This window comes from Solea solea, chromosome 2 (assembly GCF_958295425.1).
Source record: "Solea solea chromosome 2, fSolSol10.1, whole genome shotgun sequence".
Lineage (NCBI taxonomy): Eukaryota > Metazoa > Chordata > Actinopteri > Pleuronectiformes > Soleidae > Solea > Solea solea.
The window spans coordinates 18770355-18784529 of record NC_081135.1 but is presented as its reverse complement, the minus strand read 5'-3'; positions in this window follow the sequence as shown (position 1 = coordinate 18784529).

Below are 14175 nucleotides of genomic sequence, written 5' to 3'. Positions count from 1 at the left end.
ACTGTGGCTCAATCCTAACTCCTCACTTTTTTTATTTACTTGTTCAATTTAAATACATTTTATATCAGAAAATTACTTTTGATACTTAAGTACAATAAATGTCACATACATATATATATCACATATCAATAATAAAGTATGTATTATTATTATCATAATAATATAATAACAATAATAATAATAATTATTATTATTATTATTATCAGTTGTAGTAGTATTGTTGTTGTCGTTGTTATTGTTATTGTTATTGTTAATGTTATTATTATTAGGGCCCGAGCACTCACACAGTGGTCTCGCCCGTTTATTGACAGATGGGCTCGAAACTTGATATGTGAGACCAAGGGCCTGCCCTTAACACGTCTGCAAGCCATGACCTGTACAGGAAGTAAGTCTTCCCAGACAGGAAGTGGCCCATAACATTGCCACTAATCTGCAGTGGCCCGGCCAGAACACAGAGTCCAGGGCTTGGTGGGTGGTAGGCCCTGGTGCCAATTCCAGCTGACATAATGCGAAAGGCAGGGTATCCACCAATGTACATTTATTTAAATTAAGTTAAATAGATGTTCTTCTTCTGAACTGCCATGTATAACTTCCTTTATTTGTAAAGACTGCTTTTCTTCAGGATGCTTAGAACAACCCACTTGCCATGAGAAATGTTGCTGTTATTAATAAGGCACTGCATGGCTCCAAAACTATTGTATAGTTGTTTGACTTTGACTTATAATGTACAATATTACTAATGGTACATTTGTGTTTTTGTCTTCATCATGCAACAAGCAAGTGAAATACCTCCTAATTGGACTTTTAGTGTCAAAGCTGCTACATGGTTGCTTGAGAAATGCTAAATCCTCTCTAATTATTAATAGCAAAAAGAAAGCTGTTTGCCCAGGGTTCCTAAACATCTACATTTTGCTCAAAGAGAACCTCATTAATACTGATAATCTGTTTAAGACCAGCGACCTATGATAAATAGTTTGCCTACCTCCATAAACATTTGTCTTTGGTTGTGCACCAAAGGGGTTTAAATTTCACACGTTTTGCTAGGTAGTTTGTTTCCATCTGCCTGGTCCAGTTTAAAGAATTGTCATTGTGTTCCCCAACGTATTTTGGTGTTGTAAGAAATGAGGACATGATTTAGAGGAGCAGAATTTAGGTTGGAGAAAATGTTTTTACAGTGAGCTCATTTTCACATGCTGTGTTCCAGTTATAGGTAGTATACAGTACTTATCTATTTAGTAGAAAGTGTAATCTCTACAGATTACTGATTAAATTGATAACATTTTGACTATTGGGAGAGGTATAAACATGAAAACAGCTTTATGGATTTACACTTACCATAACACATTTTCTATGAATGGAAAAGGAATAAAGACATATCACTTTGCTTAAATTACGGTTGTTGACATTTAATTACACATCAAATAAAAGGCATCTACAGTATATTCAGGTTATAAACCTCAAATGTTTTTTCCCCTCACAAATGGCACATTTCACCATGAGCTGATGTTTCCATATAGAAGAGAGCAGTAACCTGAGGGATTCTACATTGTGTTTGTAAGTTGCAAAAAAAAACAAAAAAAAAAAAAAACATCTCAACGTCCTCTCTCATTATGGTCTGGGCTGGCTGGTTGATCCTATTTTCCAGCACACAGTAAAAAGGAAAGAGAAGAGAAAGGAGGAGGATGTGTTTGGAATAGCACCCTCTTTTCTGCAGCTGTAGCGGAGAGGAGGGACAGATCCACTGTGAGTAATTGCATGCTTTTTTGTGTTTCAGTCAGAATAACACATTTCTGGCTGGTAGAGGCTATGAGATGTTTGATTAAAGCTCTGCCACAAAAAAGAGATCAGACTGATTACTGTGGAAATTATAATGCGTTCAGCAGAATGGTTATGCTGCATAACCCTGAAATGGGCAAAGAAAAACAAATCAAGACAGAAAAAGGAAGGATGCAGTCAACACATTGTACTGAGGTCTGCCAACATTCAGGCAGGACAGTGGACTCTAAATGGCAGATTTGAATGTAATTAAGCATTGTTCCTTTAAAACACAGGCCTTTTCCTCATTTGTCATTCTCACTGATTGGCTGCATTTCCACCAGAGACAAGATGCCGTACAAAAGCACAAATCTCTTTCTCTGAACCCCAGTGAAACTTCAGGAACTTGTCAAATTATTTTCTCCCCCCTATAATCAGCCAATTTGTGCATGGAAATAAACTTTTTTCAAAAAAGTGTCAAATTACAGTTAGCCTACTAGTGTGCAGCTTTTGGTGCTTATTTTTATGTTATTATTCTGCCTTTGTTAAGTGACATGAACAGAGACAATGTAGCATTATGTTCATTATTTCTGTTAACGACCAGGTTTTTCACTTCTAAAACGCTTTGTGTTTTCAGTCATACGCAGCCATCTCACTTTCCTAGCACAATGTTGCTGTTGCCTCCATCTGTCTAGGTATAAAAGAAATCACAGGACTGTCGCTGGGTGACACGGGATATAAAACACCACTATGACTGAGAGACACAGAGAGAGTCGTGTGGAGCTGATCGACTTAATCAGCATTGTTTGAACTAATTTGACATTGGTTTGAATATAACAGACAAGTTACACTGCTCTTTTAAAAGCAGCTCACAGTGTGAATTAAAATATGTTTTGGTCCTTAAATATTATTTTTGGGTGCAAAGGAGAAATCAAAGCAGCCTTGATCAGCCTTTTTACAATGGACATTTCAACAGGAACATGTGAATATCTGAATATCTGCCTCCTGCTTTAGAAACTGTGTAGAAGCAATGTTCAGGTTGACAAACTTCATCCATGCAATAACCTCACCCTTTCAGCCCTACATTGCCGCTGCATCATCAATACAAATGGTCACACATTTTCCACAGTTTAGTCTCACCTGTAATTAAAACATCCCAAATTATATTGTGGACCTCCAAGGTCAAGTATAAGCTGTTAAATGAGTTATTTGCCTAAACTCACCAATGTTTGGGCACACAGCCCTCAAGTGCAGTATATGAAAATTCCTCTTAGATCAATAAAAGTGGGCCACATGGTTGTCATGAACAGCTGTTCTTCCAGTTTATCATTTCAAGTATTTGTGTTATATTATGAGTGTTTTTGAGGAAGGACTGGACATTAGTTCAAAGCTAATTACAGTACTACACATCTACCATATATCATGCTTTGCATGAGATATTTGTGATAAAAGACAAAAGTTTCAGTTTGATTTTGCAATGCCTGCACCAGCTAAAATAAAAACATTTTGAGGATGTGGTGTGAAATATGCTCATTCTAATTGATGCCTTAAATGTAATGTTTGTATTTGATTATGGAAATTATTTCATTAAACATTAACGGTTTCTATCACCTTACTTTGCAAAGTAACCTTGTCTAATAAGTCGACAACAGTCCAAGGAGAGCTGCATATTAAGTTAAGCACAACAGTTTAGAGGGCCGAAGAACAAAATGATGATTCAAACAAATACAAAATGAAAAACAGTAACTGTCATGTTGGTATGCCAGCCAGAACAGAGGGGTCAGCAAGGTATAGCAAATCGTTTGACAGCCAGTATGTGACCAAACGCAAATAAACAGGAAGTGACCTTGAGCTTTCTAAAACTTCACCACACATAACTTCCCTTGCTGAAGGTTTATAAGTTACAACTGTATTCATGAGCATCTGGCTGAGTCTGACCTGCATGGAGATTCACTGTATTATATAAACACTTGGCAAATATTAATTTGTTGCTGTTGCTTTGTGTCATGTTTTTCTTTTTTGGTTTTCAAGTTTTTTTGTGAGTGTCCTGAAGTAAAAGAACAAAAACACTGAAAAGCACACCAATTGGGACAGTGAAGTATGTATTTATGTCTTGTATTTTGTGAAGGTGAAAAATGTTGTACTGTCTACCAAAAATATTACTAATAAAAAAAGCACACTTATTATTTATATTTAAACATGCTAAAAACACACAGTATATGTTATGTATGTTGTTATGTAAATTGGTGCAATCATGATGGAAAATTTGTATAAGATGCTGTTTGTAAGCATCAGTGTTTGGTCATGTATTATGGCCACAGATGCGATAAACAAGTGAATGCCCTCCTGTAGATGTGTCAGGGGTTTAGGGGTAAGACAGAGCAGGGATTGTTGTGGCACAGGTCTCAGATTCTGTCAGCCTCACCAACTGTCCAACCACATAGGTCAGGCCGCACCTGACGGAGGTTCTAAGGCCATACACTGCAGAGAGCACTGGAGAGGAGACGACAGCTTAGAGGTTACACCATGACATGTTGTCCAGATGAACCTTCAACTCAAAGTGCTGGCATTTTGAAAACACCATCAGGTTAGTGTAGTTTCCTTGGACAGCATAGTCAGTGTTTCAAACCTGTTATGTCCAATTCACACAGGCATGGTGGAGGGGTCAAGTGAAATATTTCTCCTTCACTTTGAATGAAGCAGCTTCAAACTGCCCTGTGGGTCTGTTGCATGCAGCAGAAGTTGAGAAATGTTCAACTTCTTCTTTCAGCTTCTCTCTTTAAGGGTTGCCACAGTGGATCATCTTCCTCCATCTTGCCCTCTCCCTTGTGTCCTCTTCTTCTACACCGACATTCCTCATGTCGTCCTTCATAACATCCATGAACCTTCTCTGGGGTCTTCCTCTTTTCCTCCTGCCCGGTAACTCCATCTTCAACATCCTTTGTCGAATATAATCATTATCCCTCCTCTGCACATGACCAAACCATCTCAACCTTGACTCTCTTACTATATTTCCAAATCATTCAACCTGAGCTGTCCCTCGAATATGCTCGTTTTTATTCCTGACCTTATGACCACCTAATTTGTAACTCAGATTAGGTGGTCAAAAAGTCATGTCATCTACTCTGTGACTTAATACTCTAAGAAGCAACAAGTATTTTCTTTATTCTTCTTAAAGCTGCAGCATGTAACGTGAAGGAGGATTTATTGGCAGGAATTTAATAAAATAGGGATTGTTATCTGATCTGCCAAACCACTTCTGGAGGTTGTCAGAGACTCATTGTGACCACCATGCGATGTGTCTCTGATGCATCTCCTCCCCACACACAACAGCTGAGCGCAGGTACTTGGTGACTCAGCTAACCGGAGACGCATATTCATATGAATACATAAATGTAAATACATGTGGTGAATACATGTGAAGAAAATGCATTCTAATGCCAGGTGTAAAGGGGGGCTATGTGGCCCTGTGATGAACTGGCGACCTGTCCAGGCACCAGAACCCCCGCGACCCTTATGGGGAGGATAAAGCTGAATTAATGAAAAATCCTCTGTAGCTTCTGTAGCTTTAGAAAATACCTATTATGGCATATTTCCACTGGCTCTACTCGCCTCGCCTCGGCACGGCATGACATGGCACGATTAGGTTGCATCTCCACTACAAAAAAGTACCTACTTAATGAAGGCGGAGTCATCACTGCACGGCTGAGTGAAACTGTGGTGACTTCGTTTTATACGTGACACACACACGAGTGACTAGTGACTTTACACCACACTTCTGTAGTAGTCGGAGATTGACCCACGTTTTTAGGATTGTTAAGTAGTTTAAACTTATCTACAATTCGGCACTGTTTGGCTTGATTTCTGTCCACACGTCTCCGGAGTACAGCCTCCTACTCCACAGACTACAGCGGCAGCGGTCTGTGATGCCGCTCGCGATCGCAGGCGCTGTCCCTAAATACACCACTCCACTTTAAATATAGAGGTTTCCCTGGTAGTTGTTGGAGATTAACCCACGTTTTTAGGATTGTTAAGTAGTTTAAAGTGATCTACAGTTCGGCGCTGTTCGGCTTGATTTGTGAGTGGGACGTCTCCTTCCTGTGACAGCACTCTGGCCAGTCAGTGGCTGGCAGTCTGACCAATCATTGCATAGTACCTACTACTAGCACGCTTGGAACCTCGCTGGAACAGGTACTAAAAATAGTACCTGGTACCAGGCATGACCAAACCATCTCATTCTGGCCTCTCTGACCTTATCTCCAAAACATCTAATATGTGCTGTTCCTCTGATTGACTCATTCCTGATCCTATCCATCTTCGTCACTCCCAAAGAGAACCTCAACATCTTCATCGCTGCTATCTCCAGCTCTGCTTCCTGTCTTTTCCTCAGTGCCACTGTCTCTAGAACATACTGTACATCATCACTGGTCTCACCACTGTCTTGTATATCTTTCCTTTCATTCTGGCTGATACTCTTTTATCACACATTACCCCTGACACTTTTCTCCACCCATTCCAACCAGCTTGAACATGTTTCTTCACCTCTTTTCCACAATCTCCACTGCTCTGGACTGTTGACCCTAAATACTTAAAATCCTCCACCCTCTTTATCTCCACTCCCTGTAGCCTCATGGTTCCACCTGGGTTTCTCTCATTCACACACACATATTCTGTCTTGCTGCGACTAACCTTAATTCCTCTCCTTTCTAGAGCATATCTCAACCTCTCGAGCTTTTCCACCACCTGGTCTCTGCTCTCACCACAGATCACAATGTCACCTGCAAACATCACAGTCCATGGAGATTCCTGTCTAACCTCATCTGTCAGTCTGTCCATCACCACCGCAAACAAGAAGGGACTCAGAGTCGAACCCTGATGTAGTCCCACCTCCACATTGAACTTCTCTGTCACACAGCACACCTCACCGCTGTCTCACAGTTGGCATACATGTCCTGTACCAGTCTAACATACTTCTCTGCCACTCCAGGCTTCCTCATACAGTACCATAGTTCCTCTCTCGGCACCCTGTCATAGGCTTTTTCCAGATCTACAAAGGCACAATGCAGCTCCCTCTGACCTTCTCTGTATTTCTCTACCAGCATTCTTACTGTTGCTCACAAATGCTGACTTCTGCTCTCAGTCTAGTTTCCACTACTCTTTCCCATAACTTCATTGTATGGCTCATCAACTTTATTCCTCTATAGTTACTGCAATTCTGAACATCTCCCTTATTCTTAAAAATGGGCACCATCACAGTTCTTCTCCATTCCTCAGGCATCCCCTCACTCTCTAAAATCCTGTTTAATAGTCTAACCAGAAACTCTACTGCCTCCTCTCCTAGACACTTCCATACTTCCACAGGTATATCATCAGGACCAACTGCCTTTCCATTCTTCATCCTCTTCAGTGCCCCCCTAACTTCAGCTTTACTAATCTCTGCTACTTCATGGTTCACAGTAGTCACCTCTTCTACCCTTTGCTCGCTTTCATTTTCCTCATTCATTAGCTCTTCAAAGTACTCTTTCCATCTTCCCATTACTTCTGTGGTACCTGTCAACACATGTCCCTCTCTATCCTTAATCACCCAAACCTGCTGGACATCTTTCCCATCTCTATCTCTCTGTTTTACCAACCTGTATAAATCATTCTCTCCCTCCTTACTTTCCAACCTAGCATACAAGTCATCATACGCCCTTTGGCGTATGATGACTTGGCCTTTGCCACCTACCTTTACCATGTGCTGCATCTCCTGTCTGCTCTCTTCAGTCTCCTCAGTGTCCCACTTTTTCTTTGCTAACCTCTTTCTCTTTATATACTCCTGAACTTCCCCATTCCACCACCAAGTCTCCTTATCTACTTTCCTTCCAGATGACACACCAAGTACTCTCCTACCTGTCTCCCTGATTACATTAGCTGTAGTTGTCCAGTCATCTGTGAGCTCTCCCTGACCACCCAGATTCTTTCTCAACTCCTCCCTGAAAACCATAGAACAGTCATCTCTTTCCAGCTTCCACCACTTTGTTTTTTGTTCTGCCTTTGTCCTCTTCGTCTTCCTTGTCACCAGATTCATCCTGCAAACCACCATCCTATGCTGACTTGCTACACTCTCACCCACCACTACTTTGCAGTCACTGATCTTCTTCAGATTACATCGTCTATGCAAGATGTAGTCTACCTGTGTTCTCCTACCGCCACTCTTATAAGTTACCCTATGCTCATGCCTCTTCTGGAAAAAAGTATTCACTACAGCCATTTCCATCCTTTTTGCAAAGTCTACCACCATCTGTCCCTCTGTGTTCCTGTCTTGGATACCAAACCTGCCCATCACTTCTTCATCACCTCGATTTCCTGCACCAACATGTCCATTGAAGTCTGCACCAATTACCACTCTCTCACCTCTGGGGATATTCTGCATCACTTCATCGAACTCACTCCAGAATGTTTCCTTCTCCTCTAATTCACATCCCACCTGTGGGGCATAGCCACTAATAACATTTAACACCACACCTTCAATTTCAAGCTTCAGACTCATCAGTCTATCTGACACTCTTTTCACTTCGAGGACATTCCTAACAAACTCCTCCTTTAGGATAACCCCTACTCCATTTCTCTTCCTATCAATACCATAATAGTACAACTTAAAACCTGCACCTAAGCTTCTCGCCTTGTTACCTTTCCACCTGGTCTCCTGGACACACAGTATATCCACCTTCCTTCTCTGCATCATGTCATTCAACTCTCTTTTCCCTTCATCGTCCCAATATTCAAAGTCCCTACTCTCAGTCCCAGACTATTGCCTTTCCTCTTTTCTCTCTGTTTTTGAACCCGCCTTCCTCCTCTCCTCCTTCGACTTCGACCCACAGTAGCCCAATTTCCACTGTTACCCTGTGGGTTATCGGCACCAATGGCGGTCGTTGTTAACCCGGGCCTCTACCGATCCGGTATGGAAGTCATAGGTTCGATTCGCATATTTGGTTTTGGCACAAGTTTTACGCCGAATGCCCTTCCTGACGCAACCCTCTGCATTTATCCGGGCTTGGGACCGGCTCAAAAAGACACTGGCTTGTGACCTCCGAAGGCTGTGCCATTATATGTGCTTAATGGAGGATGTCATCTTCCACTGCCATGTTTCTACAGCAGCCCAAAAGGACAAACTGGGAAGGCCTCCATAGTTACCTGACTTAATTGGGAGTTGAGTCTCACTATTTAGATGTCATAGTGACACATCTTTAGAAGTGCCACTTCTTCTTACTCAACCTTACCTCTCTTACCTTATTTCCAAACCTTTCAAACGTGAGCTATCCCTCGAATATGCACATTTCTAATCCTGTCCATCCTGGTCACTCACAACGAAAATCTCAGCATCTTCTGCACCTCCAACTACGCCTCCCGTCTTTTAGACGGTGCCACTGTCTCCGCTTCTTTAGAAGTTAATTTAATAATTTGCTTGCCTTGCCTGCATTGCTGCTTGAAGCATGAGGCTACATTAGCTGCTACAGCATCTCACTCTTCAGAGGCATCATTTGAGTTGAAAAGAGTGATTGCAGAGCTGAATACACTGCAGCGTAATTGAATTGAAAAGTTTGAGGTGCTGCATCAAACAGTTAGCTTTTGTTGACAATGAAAGGAGGGAGATGGTGTCAGAACCATCGGCAGTCTGTTATTAAAATGGACCTTTGTACTTTGGAATTTATACATTTTAATGCCTAATATGGCATCTTCCTATTCACGCCATTTGTTTCAAACAGATGGAACATCATCTCCTGAATGTGAGATCTTAGAGTGTGCGGTCACTGCTTGTTGAGGCTGTAGACAGCAGAGACAGCAGTGTGGGCAGAGTGACATGACAACCCCCTCTAATTATGGTATACTTGAAGAGTCACACTGCTAAAGGGCTGAGGTCCATCCATGCAGCTGGGAGTTTAATGACACATACATATTTTTGCTTCAACGCATTCATCACAGAGGGGACACAGAGGCACAAAACAAGGTGAGATAGGAATTCTGGGTAATGCACCTGTCATTGCCGCCTGTGTGATGTTATGTGACCCTGCAGAGGAAAGCTAGGACAGTTGGAAAATGAACAAACAACTTGTTGGCTTAATCAGGTGAAGCTTTGGGGGAAACAGGCTGCTTGTGATGTAGCCAATGCTTCTGTAACTGCAGAAAAAGGTTGATGTGGTTTCATTTGGATGTGGTATTTTTGAACACAAGTATGCTTTCATCTTCAAATGCCATCTTTCCAATGACATTTAAGATCAATACATGAAATGACAACAAGTACATTAACCAGCCTCCCACACAATAACTAAAAAGTTGTAATCTTTGTTATTAATCACCTTTCAAAATTCATCAAATATCACTGTGTAAACCATGCCATGACATTTAATCAGTCTTGCAATTATTAGAAATATGTGAGTGTTTTTCCAGTAAAAACCTTTAGAAATACTTCAATTTTGAACCTTCATAATCAAAATGCTGTTCTAAAATTAAGAGGCTTTTGTGTTTCTTTCCTACTGTGACCATTGTGGAGACATGTCCAAAAGTAAGGGAACCTGATTTACAAAGCAACAATCCATTCTTCTTCACATTCAACATTCAGAAAAAAAAACACGACCTTACATACTGAACTAACAGTGTTATTTGATGCACTTCTATAGCAACAAATCAACAGAGGAGTGTGTGCAAGCTCAGGCTCTTAGTAGCTATCAATAGCAATTGCTCAGCTACTCAGTGTGAATTTTATTGAATTTAACTGAGGCCTTGAAAAGACCAAATGCCTCAAACGCCTGCCTCTATTGATCCCAGTCAACAACAGAGAGTTGACATTTAAGTTTGATTCACTTGGTTGTTGCAAACAAATGAATTTATGCTCTCTGTTGGGAAGCTATTCAGCCACACAGCAGAAGAGAAAGTCAATCTGTTGATTTGAATCATAATTGCTATGGTGAATATGAATTCAACATTCATTTCCCAATGAAATATTAAAGCTGCTGTTAGTGATGTCATCTTGAGGCTAACTTACTGTCCATTGCTGTAGTTAGCAGTCTTATTCTACCTACATCACTTTATAAATGGGTTTGGTTTAAGGCGGGCACTTATTCACAGATAATGATAAAGATAGGTTTGTCACACATCACATCACTCTCCTGTCATTTCCATAATGTCACAACCACAAGTGAGTAGGTGCCTGTGTGTCCGTCAGCGTGGCCGAACCACAACAAACAACGCTGCCCAACTCGGTGAAGAGAAGTTCAAAAGGGAACATTAAAATGTAGGTGAGTTGAGTGCAGAGCCGCCATGCATGGGTAGCAACAGCAGGAATAGCGTTAGGTTTGTTAGTGGAGACACTGACGAATTAGTCGATGTTTCAGAGCTCCCCCTCAGTGTCTCAAAGTAGGCTTTCTTGTGTCCAATTCAAAATGACATAAGGTGTTGAAGGGGCTATAAGTCAGTTGCTGTATATTGTGATTTGCTATCTTTAAAAGAAAGTTTGGGAACCACTGCTCTACATCAGTGATAGCTGTCTGAATAAAGAGCTATTTAACACATATTTTGACTAAAGCCTGGGTGACGTACCCCCTGATGATCGCAGTTGAAAAACAGACATGCTCACATGGACTGCATTGACTACAGTTAATGAGCAAACAGCACAAATACTCTGCACATGTGTGAGGGAAAATTATCTTGCACACCAGCAGGTGCTGCTAGTCTGTATTCGCCATTAAAAAGGGGAAATTGGAAAATCGAGTTGGTGGCAGCATGATTTATCTGCAGCATTTGTTTATCATGTCACTCGCCGTTTGCACGAGATGACCATGTCATTGTTGTTTTCACATCCAAATGTCAAATTAAATAACAAAGTTATAGAAGAAGGTTCTTTATATAACTATATTAGCCCTTGGTGTGTATGATCGAGGTACATTTTAAATATATTTAAATATAAACACATGTATATACACATATAAAGTCCAACTTATTGTTAAATATACTCATATTTCCTTTGCGTATTAAATCTGCATCCTTTTCACACTTTAGATATCTAAATTATTCCATTAAAGACTAAACTTTTATTTTTTATGTAAATAACTGTTCAAGGTCAAAAGGAGTCAATCTGTGCAGCGTCATTAGCATAAAATATGAACTCAAATATATGTACCAGAACACAGTGTTGTCTTCCTTTCTTTTGCTTCCAGTAATCACCCAGTGACTCCTCACATTCACCTTGTGACTCCTGTCACTTATTTTTCACAAACTACAAATGAACGTAAGTAATTAAACATGTAGAAACTGGATTAGTATTTCTGCAGTAACATTTGAGCACATAGATGTCTCTACCGCCAATGGGCAGTCACCTAAACATAAGACCCTGGATGGACTCATCAATTTCAGAGAAAGCCAATGAGGTAAACTCATGTGTCAACCTGCGGCTATACTTTATATTTAATATAGTTTATGGGCAACATATGGCTTGACTACTCTAACGGCGCTAAAGACTCACTAGTGTGCAGTCCTTCAGAGCAAAGTAATTTTCAAAAACATACATTTTCTAAATGAAGTGACTCACATGGAGACATCTATCTATCTATCTATCTATCTATCTATCTATCTATCTATCTATCTATCTATCTATCTATCTATCTATCTATCTATCTATCTATCTATCTATCTATCTATCTATCTATCTATCCATCCATCCATCCATCCATCCATCCATCCATCCAAACAAAATAACCTACAGTGGTGTATATACAAATCAGTTTTTGAAACTATGGGTGTATCAAAACCCTAATCAAACCCTAGCTCGTTCAAAAGTCTGGTTCGTTTGGTGAGGTGTGAATGCGCAACCGAACTTGGATGCACAGCAAAGAAGCAAACTCTGGTTTGCCTGAATACATAGGTCTGGGTTCGCTTCAAGTGACCCAAGTGGAGGAAGCAGACTACAATGCAGGGCATTGTGGGTAAACACAACCAAAACATATGCAAATGTAGAACGATACCCGGGAGAAATGGCTCGTGGTCAGATGTGGAGTGAGAACGAGGTAAAAGCTACAATAGAGGACGAAAATATATTAACATAAGCATCCACAAGAACAACAACTACATTATTATTCAAAAAGTTCAAGCCAAGATTACAAAAGTTCAGTTTGTTTCACTCAAGTTCAGTGTGAAAGCAAACTAGGACTGGCTGAATGTTTCAACCCCCAATTGAACCGAATCCCCAATCGTACTAGCAGACTATAAGGTGTGAAAACGACATAAGTAAAACCTGGGTGTTACGCCAGGCAGGATTGGAACCCTAAATAGTCGAAGTTCAAAACAAAAAGTTTAATGAAAGTCCACTAAAAAGGGTTGAACAAAAAAAAACAACAGCAAGGCTGGGTAAAAAACCTTGTACCAAGGCTGCAGCAAAAACAGGGGAACCGGAGGTGGAGCTCTGAAGACGAAGGAAGGAAGTCCCAGACAACTCCAAATCCAACTTCAACTCTCCCCCGGCTCTCGGATGTGCCCAGTCTGAATGAAAGAAGGCCTATTGTAGTTTGCTTTCCCATCTACGTAAAGATTCTGCCCACTTGGTCCAGTGACAGTCAGGGAACCACACAGCCTGCTTTGCATTTCCTCTAGAATCAAATCTACATAGTTAAGGCCTTGGGAGGGCACAGGCCAGTAACATGACTTTAGCATCCCCCTCTCTTATCACTACATCACCTAATGAATGTGTTTGGTGAGAAGGGGCATTTATTCACTGACAAACAGCTTAATCTCACAAGCAGAATGGACTGTTTCTTTGTGATGTCCGGGCTCCTGATTACTCAAAGGGATTTGTGGGATCCACTAAAAGTTTTCCTAGATTTACTATCAAACCTTTGAGACTGAGAGACCTATGTCACTGACCACTCTGTGATAGCTGTCAGAATATAGAGATATTTAACATGCATTATAAGTAAAGGGTTTCACCACCACCAGCTTTAAGGTATTATAAGAGTAAAAGCTAAGTTAATGTAGGTAACTGCCTTTGATATTGTAACAACCCTTTAGTAGATAGTCATTATCAGTAACATCAGTGCATAATTACTGGTAATCATTATTAAGAAAAAAACATACATGCTAATGGTCTTAGGACAGCATTACTGCATCATGTACAGTACTTTATGGTAATAAGCAATCACTCTTGGATGCATACGCTTACTGAGGTATCACACATGGGAACGATGAGATAAAAAAATGAAAGAATGAGGAGCAGAGAGAGAGAGAGAGAGAGAGAGAGAGAGAGAGAGAGAGAGAGAGAGAGAGAGATTGAGTTTGACTAGGAACAAAGTGGTGAGAGGGTAAGTTGGCATGTCCCTCAGGTTATGAATAAAAGACGAAAAGAATAATTTGGGCATTTCACAGTAAGTCACAGTGGTTGATATCAAAGAC